At 43.5% G+C, this 20,269-nt stretch overlaps 1 long non-coding RNA gene across 3 annotated transcripts in view; it reads right to left on the bottom strand.

Moving 5' to 3' along the window:
• LOC125964726 (uncharacterized) overlaps window positions 1–20,269 on the bottom strand; it is a 723,743-nt gene that overhangs the window by 150,380 nt on the left and 553,094 nt on the right. Inside the window, exon 1 of one of the 3 annotated variants that reach the window (XR_007477967.1) lies at window positions 18,253–18,309. The exons of the other annotated variants lie outside the window; for them this stretch is intronic. This is a non-coding gene — a long non-coding RNA (uncharacterized LOC125964726). Of the gene's footprint in view, window positions 1–18,252; window positions 18,310–20,269 lie in introns of those variants that run through there. 3 annotated transcript variants of the gene reach the window in all.

The following is a 20,269-nucleotide window of genomic DNA, read 5'->3' as shown; positions in this document are numbered from 1 at the left end:
AGTGCCTTTAACCTCCTGTTTGACCCAGTTTGTAAATTCCGAGGAACATGTACAGGAATAGGGAGAACCAATGAGAGACTAGGTGGAGGTGTCTGGACAGGCAAATTTAACTCTCATTTCCCACCAGGAAGAGGAATTATCCAAAGGCTCAGCGTGCCATGCCGGAACCAGATTAGGGCCTGAAGAAATCCTGCGGTGTTGCGGCCAGCTCACAAGAAAGTGAGTTGAAGAAACGAGCTCAGGGGCACTGTAATTAACAAACCTGCAGAGTTATAAATGACAGCTATCGTCCAAAAATATACTGAAGTAAGGCTGCCAAGAGGACTTGAAAGCGGGGCAGAATTGCAGGAAACCGATTTCAGGAGGTAGACTGGAATTGCATTTAAAGCATAGGAAAAGAGGCAGAACGTCGACAATGATGCACTTGGCCAAAAAGGGCGTATGCGTTTTTTCCTGAATATATTCAGGAAAAAACGCGTACGCCCTTTTTGGCCAACCAAGCAAGCTTGCAAAGGATATCTGCCCTACAATGAAGTCTCACTTCCCCCCGGTCAAAAGGGCAATCTGAAAAAAGTGTAAAATCCAGAAAGGAAGGACAGGCCATGGAGAACTGGGAGCCTTGTTATGCTGATGGGCAGGATGTAAATTGCCAACAGCCACTTGGGAGAAGTGTATTGTGTTTCCTGAAACATCTAAAAAACAAAGCAACAGAGCCTAGGGCACTTCCACTTATGGTCGTATAGATTAGGGAAATTAAAATCAAAAAGACACAGCCACCCCAAAGTTTGGGACGGCTCTGTTTACAAGAACCGCATTTATGGTACAAGTTAAATATCGCACAAAGTGGAAAATGGATAAAGAAGTTGTGGTACTTACGTACAATGCAATATCACTCAGCAATGAAATCTAAGTCATCAGGCCCATAGCAGCATAATGAGTGGATTCAGGTATGATGATTCTAACTGAAATAAGTCACACAGAAAAAGAAACATCATAAGATATCACTAATACACGGAATGTAAACTTGGCTACACAGGAACTGGATTACAAAAGAGAACAGGGTCTCAAATTTAGAAAACCAACTTATGCTTGCTTAAGGGGAAAGGTGAGTTGGGGTGCTGCATAAAACCAGAGATTGAAATGAGCACAGATAAAGTTCCTTAAGCCAAATATGTAATACACAAGAGCTACACCTTGCTCAACGAAATAGACTCAACACCCCATCTTAAACGCCTAAGACTGTACCTGCCTTGTAAGTATTTTAAACCTATGGATTGCTATGTCTCCGAAAGAGAATCAAGCGTGTGTACAGGGGCATAAATGCAGCAATGATAGGATTGGAGAGGTTCGGTGAGCAAATGAAAACCCTTTGAAGTCATATTGCATGGTACCCATTCCACGGATCTCAACTCTCCAGGTTTAAGGGATTCTTCCTTCAGCTAAAACATGCATGTGGAACCCTGAGTATGATCAACCGTGTGATCGGGAGACGTGTTCCAATATGTCTCAGTTCTCGTCCCCTGGTACTCGGGTGCAACATTCCAGATGCTTTACTAACACTCTCCCGACTTGGAGAGTCAGTGCCTTTAACCTCCTGTTTGGCCCAGTTTGCAATTTCTGCGGAAGATGAACAGGAATAGGGAGAACCATTGAGAGACTAGCTGGAGGTGTCTGGACGGGCAAATTTAACTCTCATTTCCCACCAGGAAGAGGAATTAAGCAAAGGCTCAGCGTGCCGTGCCGGAACCAGATTAGGGCCTGAAGCAATCCTGCGGTATTGCGACCAGCTCACAAGAAAGCGAGTTGAAGAAAGGAACTCAGGGGCACTGTAATTCACAGACGTGCAGAGTTATAAATGACAGCTATCGTCCAAAAATATACTGAAGTAAGGCTGCCAAGAGGACTTGAAAGCGGGGCAGAATTGCAGGAAACCAATTTCAGGAGGTACACTGGAATTGCATTTAAAGCATAGGAAAAGTGGCAAAACGTCGACAATGATGCACTTGGCCAAAAAGGGCGTATGCGTTTGTTCCTGAATATATTCAGGAAAAAACGCATACGCACTTTTTGGCCAACCAAGCAAGCTTGCAAAGGAAATCTGCACTACAATGAAGTCTCACTTCGCCCCGGTCAAAAGGGCCATCTGCAAAAAGTGTAAAATCCAGAAAGGCAGTACAGGCCATGGAGAACTGGGAGACTTGTTATGCTGATGGGCGGGATGTAAATTGCCAACAGTCACTCGGGAAAAGTGTATGGTGTTTCCTGAAACATCTAAAAAAGAAAGCAACAGAGCCTAGGGCACCGCCACTTATGGCCCTATAGCTTAGGGAAATTAAAATCAAAAAGACACAGCCACCCCTAAGTTTGGGACGGCTCTGTTTACAAGAAACTCATTTACGGGACAAGTTCAATATCGCAGAAAGTGAAAAATGGATAAAGCAGTTGTGGAACTTACGTACAATGCAATATCACTCAGCAATGAAATCTATGTCATCAGGCCCGTAGCAGCATAATGAGTGGATTCAGGTATGATGATTCTATCTGAAATAAGTCACAAGAAAAAGAAACATCATAAGATATCACTAATACACGGAATGTAAACTTGGCTACACAGGAACTGGATTACAAAAGAGAACAGGGTCTCAAATTTAGAAAACCAACTTATGCTTGCTTAAGGGGAAAGGTGAGTTGGGGTGCTGGATAAAACCAGAGATTGAAATGAGCACAGATAAAGTTCCTTAAGCCAAATATGGAATAGACAAGAGCTACTCCTTGCTCAACGAAATGGACTCAACACCCCATATTAAATGCCTAAGAATGTAGCTGACTAGAAAGTATCTTAAAACCTATGGATTGCTATGTCTCCAAAAGAGAATCAAGCGTGTGTACAGAGGCATAAACGCAGCAGTGATAGGATTGGAGAGGTTCGGTGAGCAAATGAAGACACTTTGAAGTCACATTGCATGGTACCCATCTCACGGGTCTCAACTCTCCACGTTTAAGCGATTCTTCCTTCAGCTAAAGCATGCATGTGGAACCCAGAGTATGATCAACCGTGTGATCGGGAGACGTGTTCCAATATGTCTCAGTTCTCGTCCCCTGGTACTCGGGTGCAACATTCCAGACGCTTTACTAACACTCTCCCGACTTGGAGAGTCAGTGCCTTTAACCTCCTGTTGGGCTAGTTTGCAATTTCTGCGGAAGATGAACAGGAATAGGGAGAACCAATGAGAGACTAGCTGGAGGTGTCTGGACGGGCAAATTTAACTCTCATTTCCCACCAGAAAGAGGAATTAACCAAAGGCTCAGTGTGCCGTGCTTGAACCAGATTAGGGCCTGAGGCAATCATGCGGTGTTTCGGCCATCTCACAAGAAAGGGAGTTGAAGAAAGGAGCTCAGGGGCACTGTAATTCACAAACCTGCAGAGTTATAAATGACAGCTATCGTCCAAAAATATACTGAAGTAAGGCTGCCAAGAGGACTTGAAAGCGGGGCAGAATTGCAGGAAACCGATTTCAGGAGGTAGACTGGAATTGCACTTAAAGCATAGGAAAAGAGTCAGAACGTCGACAATGATGCACTGGCCAAAAAGGGCGTATGCGTTTTTTCCTGAATATATTCAGGAAAAAACGCATACGCACTTTTTGGCCAACCAAGCAAGCTTGCAAAGGAAATCTGCACTACAATGAAGTCTCACTTCCCCCCGGTCAAAAGGGCCATCTGAAAAAAGTGTAAAATCCAGAAAGGCAGGACAGGCCATGGAGAACTGGGAGCCTTGTTATGCTGATGGGCGGGATGTAAATTGCCAACAGCCACTTGGAAGAACTGTATGGTGTTTCCTGAAACATCTGAAAAACAAAGCAACAGAGCCTAGGGCATTTTCACATATGGTCCTATAGCTTAGGGAAATTAAAATAAAAAATACACAGCCACCCCTAAGTTTGGGAAGTCTCTGTTTACAAGAAACTCGTTTACGGGACAAGTTCAATATCTCAGAAAGTGAAAAATGGATAAAGCAGTTGTGGTACTTACGTACAATGCAATATCACTCAGCAATGAAATCTATGTCATCAGGCCCATAGCAGCATAATGAGTGGATTCAGGTATGATGATTCTATCTGAAGTAAGTCACACAGAAAAAGAAACATCATAAGATATCACTAATACACGGAATGTAAACTTGGCTACACAGGAACTGGATTACAAAACAGAACAGGGTCTCAAATTTAGAAAACCAACTTATGCTTGCTTAAGGGGAAAGGTGAGTTGGGGTGCTGCATAAAACTAGAGATTGAAATGAGCACAGATAAAGTTCCTTAAGCCAAATATGGAATAGACAAGAGCTACTCCTTGCTCAACGAAATGGATTCAACACCCCATATTAAACACCTAAGAATGTACCTGACTAGTAAGTATCTTAAAACCTATGGATTGCTATGTCTCCAAAAGAGAATCAAGCGTGTGTACAGGGGCATAAACGCAGCAGTGATAGGATTGGAGAGGTTCGGTGAGCAAATGAAGACCCTTTGAAGTCACATTGCATGGTACCCATTCCACGGGTCTCAACTCTCCACGTTTAAGGGATTCTTCCTTCAGCTAAAGCATGCATGTGGAACCCAGAGTATGATCAACCGTGTGATGGGGAGACATGTTCCAATATGTCTCAGTTCTCGTCCCCTGGTATTCGGGTGCAACATTCCAGACGCTTTACTAACACTCTCCCGACTTGGAGAGTCAGTGCGTTTAACCTCCTGTTTGGCCCAGTTTGCAATATCTGCAGAAGACGAACGGGAATAGGGAGAACCAATGAGAGACTAGCTGGAGGTGTCTGGACGGGCAAATTTAACTCTCATTTCCCACCAGGAAGAGGAATTAACCAAAGGCTCAGCATACCCTGCCTGAACCAGATTAGGGCCTGAAGCAATCCTGCGGTGTTGCGGCCAGCTCACAAGAAAGCGAGTTGAAGAAAGGAGCTCAGGGACACTGTAATTCACAAAACTGCAGAGTTATAAATGACAGCTATCGTCCAAAAATATACTGAAGTAAGGCTGCCAAGAGATCTGGAAAGCGGGGCAGAATTGCAGGAAACCGATTTCAGGAGGTAGACTGGAATTGCATTTAAAGCATAGGTAAAGAGGCAGAACGTCGACAATGATGCACTTGGCCAAAAAGGGCATATGCGTTTTTCCTGAATATATTCAGGAAAAAACGCGTACGCCCTTATTGGCCAACCAAGCAAGCTTGCAAAGATATCTGCACTACAATGAAGTCTCACTTCCCCCCGGTCAAAAGGGCCATCTGAAAAAAGTGTAAAATCCAGAAAGGCAGGACAGGCCATGGAGAACTGGGAGCCTTGTTATGCTGATGGGCAGGATGTAAATTGCCAACAGCCACTTGGGAGAAGTGTATTGTGTTTCCTGAAACATCTAAAAAACAAAGCAACAGAGCCTAGGGCACTTCCACTTATGGTCGTATAGATTAGGGAAATTAAAATCAAAAAGACACAGCCACCCCAAAGTTTGGGACGGCTCTGTTTACAAGAACCACATTTATGGTACAAGTTAAATATCGCACAAAGTGGAAAATGGATAAAGAAGTTGTGGTACTTACGTACAATGCAATATCACTCAGCAATGAAATCTATGTCATCAGGCCCATAGCAGCATAATGAGTGGATTCAGGTATGATGATTCTAACTGAAATAAGTCACACAGAAAAAGAAACATCATAAGATATCACTAATACACGGAATGTAAACTTGGCTACACAGGAACTGGATTACAAAAGAGAACAGGGTCTCAAATTTAGAAAACCAACTTATGCTTGCTTAAGGGGAAAGGTGAGTTGGGGTGCTGCATAAAACCAGAGATGGAAATGAGCACAGATAAAGTTCCTTAAGCCAAATATGTAATAGACAAGAGCTACTCCATGCTCAACGAAATGGACTCAACACCCCATATTAAACGCCTAAGAATGTACCTGACTAGAAAGTATCTTAAAACCTATGGATTGCTATGTCTCCAAAAGAGAATCAAGCGTGTGTACAGGGGCATAAACGCAGCAGTGATAGGATTGGAGAGGTTCGGTGAGCAAATGAAGACACTTTGAAGTCACATTGCATGGTACCCATTCCACGGGTCTCAACTCTCCACGTTTAAGGGATTCTTCCTTCAGCTAAAGCATGCATGTGGAACCCAGTGTATGATCAACCGTGTGATCGGGAGACGTGTTCCAATATGTGTCAGTTCTCGTCCCCTGGTACTCGGGTGCAACATTCCAGACGCTTTACTAACACTCTCCCGACTTGGAGAGTCAGTGCCTTTAACCTCCTGTTTGGCCCAGTTTGCAATTTCTGCGGAAGATGAACAGGAATAGGGAGAACCAATGAGAGACTAGCTGGAGGTGTCTGGACGGGCAAATTTAACTCTCATTTCCCACCAGGAAGAGGAATTAACCAAAGGCTCAGCGGGCCGTGCCAGAACAAAATTAGGGCCTGAGGCAATCCTGCGGTGTTGCGGCCAGCTCACAAGAAAGCGAGTTGAAGAAAGTAGCTCAGGGGCACTGTAATTCACAAACCTGCAGAGTTATAAATGACAGCTATCGTCCAAAAATATACTGAAGTAAGGCTGCCAAGAGGACTTGAAAGCGGGGCAGAATTGCAGGAAACCGATTTCAGGAGGTAGACTGGAATTGCATTTAAAGCATCGGAAAAGAGGCAGAACGTCCACCATGATGCACTTGGCCAAAAAGGGCGTATGCATTTTTTCCTGAATATGTTCAGGAAAAAACGCATACGCCCTTTTTAGCCAACCAAGAAAGCTTGCAAAGGAAATCTGCACTACAATGAAGTCTCACTTTCCCCCTGTAAAAAGGGCCATCTGAAAAAAGTGTAAAATCCTGAAAGGCAGGACAGGCCATGGAGAACTGGGAGCCCTGTTATGCTGATGGGCGGGATGTAAATTGCCAACAGCCGCTTGGGAGAAGTGTATGGTGTTTCCTGAAACATCTAAAAAACTAAGCAACAGAGCCTAGGGCACTTCCACTTATGGTCCTATAGCTTAGGGAAATTAAAATCAAAAAGACACAGCCACCCCAAAGTTTGGGACGGCTCTGTTTACAAGAACCTCGTTTACGGTACAAGTTCAATATCGCAGAAAGTGAAAAATGGATAAAGAAGTTGTGGTACTTACCTACAATGCAATAACACTCAGCAATGAAATCTATGTCATCAGGCCCGTAGCAGCATAGAGTGGATTCAGGTATGATGATTCTAACTGAAATAAGTCACACAGAAAAAGAAACATCATAAGATATCACTAATACACGGAATGTAAACTTGGCTACACAGGAACTGGATTACAAAAGAGAACAGGGTCTCAAATTTAGAAAACCAACTTATGCTTGCTTAAGGGGAAAGGTGAGTTGGGGTGCTGCATAAAACCAGAGATTGAAATGAGCACAGATAAAGTTCCTTAAGCCAAATATGTAATAGACAAGAGCTACTCCATGCTCAACGAAATGGACTCAACACCCCATATTAAACGCCTAAGAATGTACCTGACTAGTAAGTATCTTAAAACCTATGGATTGCTATGTCTCCGAAAGAGAATCAAGCGTGTGTACAGGGGCATAAACGCAGCAGTGATAGGATTGGAGAGGTTCGGTGAGCAAATGAAGACCCTTTGAAGTCACATTGCATGGTACCCATTCCACGGGTCTCAACTCTCCAGGTTTAAGGGATTCTTCCTTCAGCTAAAACATGCATGTGGATCCCAGAGTATGATCAACCGTGTGATTGGGAGACGTGTTCAAATATGTCTCAGTTTTCGTCCCCTGGTACTCGGGTGCAACATTCCAAACGCTTTATTAACACTCTCCCGACTTGGAGAGTCAGTGCCTTTAACCTCCTCTTTGGCCCAGTTTGCAATTTCTGTGGAAGATGAACAGGAATAGGGAGAACCAATGAGAGACTAGCTGGAGGTGTCTGGACGGGCGAATTTAACTCTCATTTCCCACCAGGAAGAGGAATTAACCAAAGTCTCAGCATACTGTGCCGGAACCAGATTAGGGCCTGAAGCAATCCTGCGGTGTTGCGGCCAGCTCACAAGAAAGCGAATTGAAGAAAGGAGCTCAGGGGCACTGTAATTCACAAACCTGCAGAGTTATAAATGACAGCTATCGTCCAAAAATATACTGAAGTAAGGCTGCCAAGAGGCCTTGAAAGCGGGGCAGAATTGCAGGAAACCGATTTCAAGAGGTAGACTGGAATTCCATTTAAAGCATAGGAAATGAGGCAGAACGTCCACAATGATGCACTTGGCCAAAAAGGGCGTATGCTTTTTTTCCTGAATATGTTTAGGAAAAAACGCATACGTCCTTTTTGGCCAACCAAGCAAGCTTGCAAAGGAAATCTGCACTACAATAAACTCTCACTTCCCCCCGGTCAAATGGGCCATCTGAAAAAAGTGTAAAATCCAGAAAGGCAGGACAGGCCATGGAGAACTGGGAGCCTTGTTATGCTGATGGGTGGGATGTAAATTTCCAACAGCCACTGGGGAGAAGTGTATGGTGTTTCCTGAAACATCTAAAAAACAAAGCAACACAGCCTAGGGCACTTCCACTTATGGTCCTATAGCTTAGGGAAATTAAAATCAAAAAGACACAGCCACCCCAAAGTTTGGGACGGCTCTGTTTACAAGAACCTCGTTTACGGTACAAGTTCAATATCGCAGAAAGTGAAAAATGGATAAAGAAGTTGTGGTACTTACCTACAATGCAATAACACTCAGCAATGAAATCTATGTCATCAGGACCGTAGCAGCATAGAGTGGATTCAGGTATGATGATTCTAACTGAAATACGTCACACAGAAAAAGAAACATCATAAGATATCACTAATACACGGAATGTAAACTTGGCTACACAGGAACTGAATTACAAAACAGAACAGGGTCTCAAATTTAGAAAACCAACTTATGCTTGCTTAAGGGGAAAGGTGAGTTGGGGTGCTGCATAAAACCAGAGATTGAAATGAGCACAGATAAAGTTCCTTAAGCCAAACATATAATAGACAAGAGCTACTCCTTGCTCAACGAAATGGACTCAAAACCCCATATTAAACGCCTAAAAATGTACCTGACTATTAAGTATCTTAAAACCTATGGATTGCTATGTCTCTGAAAGAGAATCAAGCGTGAGTACAGGGGCATAAACGCAGCAGAGATAGGATTGTAGAGGTTCGGTGAGCAAATGAAGACCCTTTGAAGTCATATTGCATGGTACCCATTCCACGGGTCTCAACTCTCCAGGTTTAAGGGATTCTTCCTTCAGCTAAAACATGCATGTGGAACCCAGAGTATGATCAACCATGTGATCGGGAGACGGGTTCAAATATGTCTCAGTTCTCGTCCCCTGGTACTCGGGTGCAACATTCCAGATGCTTTACTAACACTCTCCCGACTTGGAGAGTCAGTGCCTTTAACCTCCTGTTTGGCCCAGTTTGCAAATTCCGCAGAAGATGAACAGGAATAGGAAAAACCAATGAGAGCCTAGCTGGAGGTGTCTGGACGGGCAAATTTAACTCTCATTTCCCACCAGGAAGAGGAATTAACCAAAGGCTCAGCATGCCGTGCCGGAACAAGATTAGGGCCTGAAGCAATCCTGCGGTGTTGCGGCCAGCTCACAAGAAAGCGAGTTGAAGAAACGAGCTCAGGGGCACTGTAATTCACAAACCTGCAGAGTTATAAATGACAGCTATCATCCAAAAATATACTGAAGTAAGGCTGCCAAGAGGACTTGAAAGCGGGGCAGAATTGCAGGAAACCGATTTCAGGAGGTAGACTGGAATTGCATTTAAAGCATAGGAAAAGAGGCAGAACGTCCACAATGATGCACTTGGCCAAAAAGGGCGTATGCTTTTTTTCCTGAATATATTCAGGAAAAAACGCATACGCCCTTTTTGGCCTACCAAGCATGCTTGCAAAGGAAATCTGCACTACAATGAAGTCTCACTTCCCCCCCGGTCAAAATGGCCATCTGAAAAAAGTGTAAAATCCAGAAAGGCAGGACAGGCAATGGAGAAATGGGAGCCTTGTTATGCTGATGGGCGGGATGTAAATTGCCAACAGCCACTCCTGAGAAGTGTATGGTGTTTCCTGAAACATCTAAAAAACAAAGCAACAGAACCTAGGGCACTTCCACTTATGGTCCTATAGCTTAGGGAAATTAAAATAAAAAAGACACAGCCACCCCAAAATTTGGGACGGCTCTGTTTACAAGAACCTCATTTACGGTACAAGTTCAATTTCACAGAAAGCGAAAAATGGATAAAGAAATTGTGGTACTTACGTACAATGCAATATCACTCAGCAATGAAATCTATGTCATCATGTCCGTAGTAGCATAATGAGTGGATTCAGGTATGATGATTCTAACTGAAATAAGTCACACAGAAAAAGAAACATCATAAGATATCACTAATACACGGAATGTAAACTTGGCTAAACAGGAACTGAATTACAAAACAGAACAGGGTCTCAAATTTAGAAAACCAACTTATGCTTGCTTAAGGGGAAAGGTGAGTTGGGGTGCTGCATAAAACCAGAGATTGAAATGAGCACAGATCAAGTTCCTTAAGCCAAATATGTAACAGACAAGAGCTACTCCTTGCTCAACGAAATGGACTCAACACCCCATATTAAACGCCTAAGAATGTACCTGACTAGTAAGTATCTTAAAACCTATGGATTGCTATATCTCTGAAAGAGAATCAAGCGTGAGTACAGGGGCATAAACGCAGCAGTGATAGGATTGGAGAGCTTCGGTGAGCAAATGAAGACCCTTTGAAATCATATTGCATGCTACCCATTCCACGGGTCTCAACTCTCCAGGTTTAAGGGATTCTTCCTTCAGCTGAAACATGCATGTGGAACCCAGATTATGATCAACCGTGTGATCGGGAGATGTGTTCAAATATGTCTCAGTATTCGTCCCCTGGTACTCGGGTGCAACATTCCAGACGCTTTACTAACACTCTCCCGACTTGGAGAGTCAGTGCCTTTAACCCCCTGTTTGGCCCAGTTTGCAATTTCTGCGGAAGATGAACAGGAATAGTGAGGACCAATGAGAGACTAGCTGGAGGTGTCTGGACGGGCAAATCTAACTCTCATTTCCCACCAGGAAGAGGAATTAACCAAAGGCTCAGCCTGCCATGCCAGAACAAGATTAGGGCCTGAAGCAATCCTGCGGTGTTGCGGCCAGCTCACAAGAAAGCGAGTTGAAGAAAGGAGCTCAGGGGCACTGTAATTCACAAACCTGCAGAGTTATAAATGACAGCTATCGTCCAAAAATATACTGAAGTAAGGCTGCCAAGAGGACTTGAAAGCGGGGCAGAATTGCAGGAAACCGATTTCAGGAGGTAGACTGGAATTGCATTTAAAGCATAGGAAAAGAGGCAGAATGTCGACAATGATGCACTTGGCCAAAAATGGCGTATGCGTTTTTTCCTGAATATGTTCAGGGAAAAACTCATACGCACGTTTTGGCCAACCAAGCAAGCTTGCAAAAGAAATCTGCACTACAATGAAGTCTCACTTCCCCCCGATCAAAAGGGCCATCTGAAAAAAGTGTAAAATCCAGAAAGGCAGGACAGGCCATGGAGAACTGGGAGCCTTGTTATGCTGATGGGCGGGATGTATATTGCCAACAGCCACACCTGAGAAGTGTATGGTGTTTCCTGAAACATCTAAAAAACAAAGCAAAAGAGCCAAGGGCACTTCCAGTTATGGTCCCATAGCTTAGGGAAATTAAAATAAAAAAGACACAGCCACCCCAAAGTTTGGGACGGCTCTTCTTACAAGAACCTCGTTTACGGTACAAGTTCAATATCGCAGAAAGCGAAAAATGGATAAAGAAGTTGTGGTACTTACGTACAATGCAATATCTCTCAGCAATGAAATCTATGTCATCAGGCCCGTAGCAGCATAATGAGTGGATTCAGGTATGATGATTCTAACTGAAATAAGTCACACAGAAAAAGAAACATCATAAGATATCACTAATACACGGAATGTAAACTTGGCTACACAGGAACTGGATTACAAAACAGAACAGTGTCTCAAATTTAGAAAACCAACTTATGCTTGCTTAAGGGGAAAGGTGAGTTGGGGTGCTGCATAAAACCAGAGATTGAAATGAGCACAGATAAAGTTCCTTGAGCCCAATATGGAATAGACAAGAGCTACTCCTTGCTCAACGAAATGGACTCAACACCCCATATTAAACGCCTAAGAATGTACCTGACTAGTAAGTATCTTAAAACCTAAGGATTGCTATGTCTCTGAAAGACAATCAAGCGTGTGTACAGGGGCATAAACGCAGCAGTGATAGGATTGTAGAGGTTCGGTGAGCAAATGAAGACCCTTCGTAGTCACATTGCATGCTACCCATTCCACGGGTCTCAACTCTCCAGGTTTAAGGGATTCTTCCTTCAGCTAAAACAGGCATGTGGAACCCACTGTATGATCAACCGTGTGATCCGGAGACGTGTTCAAATATGTCTCAGTTCTCGTCCCCTGGTACTCGGGTGCAACATTCCAGACGCTTTACTAATACTCTCCTGACTTGGAGAGTCAGTACCTTTAACCTCCTGTTTTGCCCAGTTTGCAAATTCCGTGGAAGATGAACAGGAATAGGGAGAACCAATGAGAGACTAGCTGGAGGTGTCTGGACGGGCAAATTTAACTCTCATTTCCCACCAGGCAGAGGAGTTAACCAAAGGCTCAGCGTGCCATGCCAGAACCAGATTAGGGCCAGAAGCAATCCTGCGGTGTTGCGGCCAGCTCACAAGAAAGCGAGTTGAAGAAAGGAGCTCAGGGGCACTGTAATTCACAAACCTGCAGAGTTATAAATGACAGCTATCGTCCAAAAATATACTGAAGTAAGGCTGCCAAGAGGACTTGAAAGCGGGGCAGAATTGCAGGAAACCAATTTCAGGAGGTAGACTGGAATTGCATTTAAAGCATAGGAAAAGAGGCAGAACGTCGACAATGATGCACTTGGACAAAATGGGCGTAAGCGTTTTTTCCTGAATATATTCAGGAAAAAACGCATATGCACTTTTTGGCCAACCAAGCAAGCTTGCAAAGGAAATCTGCACTACATTGAAGTCTCACTTCCCCCCGGTCAAAAGGACCATCTGAAAAAAGTGTAAAATCCAGAAAGGCAGGACAGGCCATGGAGAACTGGGAGCCTTGTTATGCTGATGGGCAGGATGTAAATTGCCAACAGTCACTGGGGAGAAGTGTATGGTGTTTCCTGAAACATCTAAAAAACAAAGCAACAGAGCCTAGGGCACTTCCACTTATGGTCCTATAGCTTAGGGAAATTAAAATAAAAAAGACACAGCCACCCCAAAGTTTGGGACGGCTCTGTTTACAAGAACCTCGTTTACGGTACAAGTTCAATATCGCAGAAAGCGAAAAATGGATAAAGAAGTTGTGGTACTTACGTACAATGCAATATCACTCAGCAATGAAATCTATGTCATCATGCCCATAGCAGCATAATGAGTGGATTCAGGTATGATGATTCTAACTGAAAAAAGTCACACAGAAAAAGAAACATCATAAGATATCACTAATACACGGAATGTAAACTTGGTTACACAGGCAATGAATTACAAAACAGAACAGGGTCTCAAATTTAGAAAACCAACTTATGCTTGCTTAACGGGAAAGGTGAGTTGGGGTGCTGCATAAAACCAGAGATTGAAATGAGCACAGATAAAGTTCCTTAAGCCAAATATGTAATAGACAAGAGCTACTCCTTGCTCAACGAAATGGACTCAACACCCCATATTAAACGCCTAAGAATGTACCTGACTAGTAAGTATCTTAAAACCTATGGATTGCTATGTCTCCGAAAGAGAATCAAGCGTGTGTACAGGGGCATAAACGCAGCAGTGATAGGATTGGAGAGGTTCGGTGAGCAAATGAAGGCCCTTCGAAGTCATATTGCATGGTACCCATTCCACGGGTCTCAACTCTCCAGGTTTAAGGGATTCTTCCTTCAGCTAAAACATGCATGTGGATCCCAGAGTATGATCAACCGTGTGATTGGGAGACGTGTTCAAATATGTCTCAGTTTTCGTCCCCTGGTACTCGGGTGCAATATTCCAAACGCTTTATTAACACTCTCCCGACTTGCAGAGTCAGTGCCTTTAACCTCCTCTTTGGCCCAGTTTGCAATTTCTGCAGAAGATGAACAGGAATAGGAAAAACCAATGAGAGCCTAGCTGGAGGTGTCTGGACGGGCAAATTTAACTCTCATTTCCCACCAGGAAGTGGAATTAACCAAAAGCTCAGCATACCCTGCCTGAACCAGATTAGGGCCTGAAGCAATCCTGCGGTGTTGCGGCCAGCTCACAAAAAAGCGAATTGAAGAAAGGAGCTCAGGGGCACTGTAATTCACAAACCTGCAGAGTTATAAATGACAGCTATCGTCCAAAAATATACTGAAGTAAGGCTGCCAAGAGGACTTGAAAACGGGGCAGAATTGCAGGAAACCGATTTCAGGAGGTAGACTGGAATTGCATTTAAAGCATAGGAAAAGAGGCAGAACGTCGACAATGATGCACTTGGCCAAAAAGGGCGTATGCGTTTTTTCCTGAATATATTCAGGAAAAAAGGCATATGCCCTTTTTGGCCAACCAAGCAAGCTTGCAAAGGAAATCTGCACTACAATGAAGTCTCACTTCCCCCCGGTCAAAAGGGCCATCTGAAAAAAGTGTAAAATCCACAAAGGCAGGACAGGCCATGGAGAACTGGGAGACTTGTTATGCTGATGGGCGGGATGTATATTGCCAACAGCCACTTGGGAGAAGTGTATGGTGTTTCCTGAAACATCTAAAAAACAAAGCAACAGAGCCTAGGGCACTTCCACTTATGGTCCTATAGCTTAGGGAAATTAAAATCAAAAAGACACAGCCACCCCAAAGTTTGGGACGGCTGTGTTTACAAGAAACTCGTTTACGGGACAAGTTCAATATCGCAGAAAGTGAGAAATGGATAAAAGAATTTGTGGTACTTACGTACAATGGAATATCACTCAGCAATGAAATCTATGTCATCAGGCCCATAGCAGCATAATGAGTGGATTCAGGTATGATGATTCTAACTGAAATAAGTCACACAGAAAAAGAAACATCATAAGATATCACTAATACACGGAATGTAAACTTGGCTACACAGGAACTGGATTACAAAACAGAACAGGGTCTCAAATTTAGAAAACCAACTTATGCTTGCTTAAGGGGAAAGGTGAGTTGGGGTGCTGCATAAAACCAGAGATTGAAATGAGCACAGATAAAGTTCCTTAAGCCAAATATGTAATAGACAAGAGCTACTCCTTGCTCAACGAAATGGACTCAACACCCCATATTAAACGCCTAAGAATGTACCTGACTAGTAAGTATCTTAAAACCTATGGATTGCTATGTCTCCGAAAGAGAATCAAGCATGAGTACAGGGACATAAACGCAGCAGTGATATGATTGGAGAGGTTCAGTGAGCAAATGAAGACCCCTTGAAGTCATATTGCATGGTTCCCCTTCCACGGGTCTCAACTCTCCAGGTTTAAGGGATTCTTCCTTCAGCTAAAACATGCATGTGGAACCCAGAGTATGATCAACCATGTGATCGCGAGACGTGTTCCAATATGTCTCAGTTCTCGTCCCCTGGTACTCGGGTGCAACATTCCAGATGCTTTACTAACACTCTCCCGACTTGGAGAGTCAGTGCCTTTAACCTCCTGTTTGGCCCAGTTTGCAATTCTGCGGAAGATGAACAGGAATAGGGAGGACCAATGAGAGACTAGCTGGAGGTGTCTGGACGGGTAAATTTAACTCTCATTTCCCACCAGGAAGAGGAATTAACCAAAGGCTCAGCATGCCGTGCCGGAACCAGATTAGGGCCTGAAGCAATCCTGCGGTGTTGCGGCCAGCTCACAAGAAAGCGAGTTGAAGAAAGGAGCTCAGGGGCACTGTAATTCACAAACCTGCAGACTTATAAATGACAGCTATCGTCCAAAAATATACTGAAGTAAGGCTGCCAAGAGGACTTGAAAGCGGGGCAGAATTGCAGGAAACCGATATCGGGAGGTAGACTGGAATTGCATTTAAAGCATAGGAAAAGAGGTAGAACATCGACAATGATGCACTTGGCCAAAAAGGGCGTATGCGTTTTTTCCTGAATATATTCAGGAAAAAACGCATACGCCCTTTTTGGCCAAGCAAGCAAGCTTGCAAAGGAAATCTGCACTACAATGAAGTCTCACTTCCCCCCGTTCAAAAGGGCCATCTGAAAAAAGTGTAAAATCCACAAAGGCAGGACAGGCCATGGAGAACTGGGAGCCTTGTTATGCTGATGGTCGGGATGTATATTGCCAACAGCCACTCCGGAGAAGTGTATGGTGTTTCCTGAAACATCTAAAAAACAAAGCAACAGAGCCTAGGGCACTTCCACTTATGGTCCTATAGCTTAGGGAAATTAAAATCAAAAAGACACAACCACCCCAAAGTTTGGTACGGCTCTGTTTACAAGAAACTCATTTACGGGACAAGTTCAATATCACAGAAAGTGAAAAATGGATAAAAGAAATTGTGGTACTTACGTACAATGCAATATCACTCAGCAATGAAATCTATGTCATCAGGCCCGTAGGAGCATAATGAGTGGATTCAGGTATGATGATTCTAACTGAAATAAGTCACACAGAAAACGAAACATCATAAGATATCACTAATACACGGAATGTAAACTTGGCTACACAGGAACTGGATTACAAAACAGAACAGGGTCTCAAATTTAGAAAACCAACTTATGCTTGCTTAAGGGGAAAGGTGAGTTGGGGTGCTGCATAAAACCAGAGATTGAAATGAGCACAGATAAAGTTCCTTAAGCCAAATATGGAATTGACAAGAGCTACTCCTTGCTCAACGAAATGGACTCAACACCCCATTTTAAACGCCTAAGAATGTACCTGACTAGTAAGTATCTTAAAACCTATGGATTGCTATGTCTCCGAAAGAGAATCAAGCATGAGTACAGGGGCATAAACGCAGCAGTGATAGGATTGGAGAGGTTCGGTGAGCAAATGAAGACCCTTTGAAGTCATATTGCATGGTTCCCCTTCCACGGGTCTCAACTCTTCAGGTTTAAGGGATTCTTCCTTCAGCTAAATCATGCATGTGGAACCCAGGGTATGATCAACCGTGTGATCGGGAGACGTGGTCCAATATGTCTCAGTTCTCAACCCCTGGTACTCGGGTGCAACATTCCAGACACTTTACTAACACTCTCCCGACTTGGAGAGTCAGTGCCTTTAACCTCCTGTTTGGCCCAGTTTGCAATTTCTGCGGAAGATGAACAGGAATAGGGAGAACCAATGAGAGACTAGCTGGAGGTGTCTGGACGGGCAAATTTAACTCTCATTTCCCACCAGGAAGAGGAATTAACCAAAGGCTCAGCGTGCCGTGCCGGAACCAGATTAGGGCCTGAAGCAATCCTGCGGTGTTGCGGCCAGCTCACAAGAAAGCGAGTTGAAGAAAGTAGCTCAGGGGCACTGTAATTCACAAACCTGCAGAGTTATAAATGACAGCTATCGTCCAAAAATATACTGAAGTAAGGATGCCAAGAGGACTTGAAAGCAGGGCAGAATTGCAGGAAACCGATTTCAGGAGGTACACTGGAATTGCATTTAAAGCATAGAAAAAGAGGCAGAACGTCGACAATGATGCACTTGGCCAAAAAGGGCGTATGCATTTTTTCCTGAATATATTCAGGAAAAAACGCATACGCCCTTTTTGGCCAACCAAGCAAGCTTGCAAAGGTAATCTGCACTACAATGAAGTCTCACTTACCCCCGGTCAAAAGGGCCATCTGAAATAAGTGTAAAATCCAGAAAGGCAGGACAGGCCATGGAGAACTGGGAACCTTGTTATGCTGATGGTCGGAATGTATATTGCCAACAGCCACTCGGGAGAAGTGTATGGTGTTTCCTGAAACATCTAAAAAACAAAGCAACAGAGCCTAGGGCATTTCCACATATGGTCCTATAGCTTAGGGAAATTAAAATCAAAAAGACACAGCCACCCCTAAGTTTGGGACTGCTCTGTTTACAAGAAACTTGTTTACGGGACAAGTTCAATATCCCAGAAAGTGAAAAATGGATAAAGAAGTTGTGGTACTTACGTACAAAGCAATATCACTCAGCAATGAAATCTATGTCATCAGGCCCGTAGCAGCATAATGAGTGGATTCTGGTATGATGATTCTAACTGAAATAAGTCACACAGAAAAAGAAACATCATAAGATATCACTAATACACGGAATGTAAACTTGGCTACACAGGAACTGGATTACAAAACAGAAGAGCGTCTCAAATTTAGAAAACCAACTTATGCTTGCTTAAGGGGAAACGTGAGTTGGGGTGCTGCATAAAACCAGAGGTTGAAATGAGCACAGATAAAGTTCCTTAAGCCAAATATGTAATAGACAAGAGCTACTCCTTGCTCAACGAAATGGACTCAACACCCCATATTAAACACCTAAGAATGTACCTGACTAGGAAGTATCTTAAAAGCTATGGATTGCTATGTCTCCGAAAGAGAATCAAGCAGGTGTACAGTGGCATAAACGCAGCAGTGATAGGATGGGAGAGGTTCGGTGAGTAAACGAAGACCCTTTGAAGTAATATTGCATGGTACCCATTCCACGGGTCTCAAATCTCCAGGTTTAAGGGATTCTTCCTTCAGCTAAAACATGCATGTGGAACCCAGAGTATGATCAACCATGTGATTGGGAGACATGTTCATATATGTCTCAGTTCTCGTCCTCTGGTACTAGAGTGCAACATTCCAGGCGCTTTACTAACACTCTCCCGACTTGGAGAGTCTGTGCCTTTAACCTCCTGTTTGGCCCAGTTTGAAATTTCCGCGGAAGATGAACAGGAATAGGGAGAACCAATGAGACACTAGCTGGAGGTGTCTGGACGGGCAAATTTAACTCTCATTTCCCACCAAAGAGGAATTAACCAAAGGCTCAGCGTTCCATGCCGGAAAAAGATTAGGGCCTTAAGCAATCCTGCGGTGTTGCGGCCAGCTCACAAGAAAGCGAGTTGAAGAAAGGAGCTCAGGGGCACTGTAATTCACAAACCTGCAGAGTTATAAATGACAGTTATCACCCAAAAATATACTGAAGTAAGGCTGCCAAGAGGACTTGAAAGTGGGGCAGAATTGCAGGAAACCGATTTCAGGAGGTAGACTTGAATTGCATTTAAAGAATAGGAAATGAGGCAGAACGTCCACAATGATGCACTTGGCCAAAAAGGGCGTATGCATTTTTTCCTGAATATATTCAGGAAAAAACGCATACGCCACTTTTGGGCAACCAAGCAAGCTTGCAAAGGAAATCTGCACTACAATGAAGTCTCACTTCCCCCCGGTCAAAAGGGCCATCTGAAAAAAGTGTAAAATCCAGAAAGGCAGGACAGGCCATGGAGAACTGGGAGCCTTGTTATACTGATGGGCGGGATGTAAATGGCCAACAGCCACTCGGGAGAAGTGTATGGTGTTTCCTGAAACATCTAAAAAACAAAGCAACAGAGCCTAGGGCACTTCCACTTATGGGCCTATAGTTTAGGGAAATTAAAATAAAAAAGACACAGCCACCCCAAAGTTTGGGACAGCTCTGTTTACAAGAACCTCGTTTACGGTACAAGTTCAATATCACAGAAAGCGAAAAATGGATAAAGAAGTTATGGTACTTACGTACAATGCAATATCACTCAGCAATGAAATCTATGTCAACAGGACTGTAGCAGAAAATGAGTGGGTTCAGGTATGATGATTCTAACTGAAATAAGTCACACAGAAAAAGAAACATCATAAGATATCACTAATACACGGAATGTAAACTTGGCTACACAGGAAGTGGATTACAAAACAGAACACGGTCTCAAATTTAGAAAACCAACTTATGCTTGCTTAAGGGGAAAGGTGAGTTGGGGTGCTGCATAAAACCAGAGATTGAAATGAGCACAGATAAAGTTCCTTAAGCCAAATATGGAATAGACAAGAGCTACTCCTTGTTCAACGAAATGGACTCAACACCCCATATTAAACGCCTAAGAATGTACCTGACTAGTAAGTATCTTAAAACCTATGGATTGCTTTGTCTCCAAAAAAGAATCAAGCATGTGTACAGGGGCATA

The sequence above is a fragment of the Orcinus orca genome, chromosome 6 (assembly GCF_937001465.1).
Source record: "Orcinus orca chromosome 6, mOrcOrc1.1, whole genome shotgun sequence".
Classification (NCBI taxonomy): Eukaryota; Metazoa; Chordata; class Mammalia; order Artiodactyla; family Delphinidae; genus Orcinus; species Orcinus orca.
Note: the sequence above shows the minus strand (reverse complement) of the source record. Positions and strands in the feature narration are given on the sequence as shown.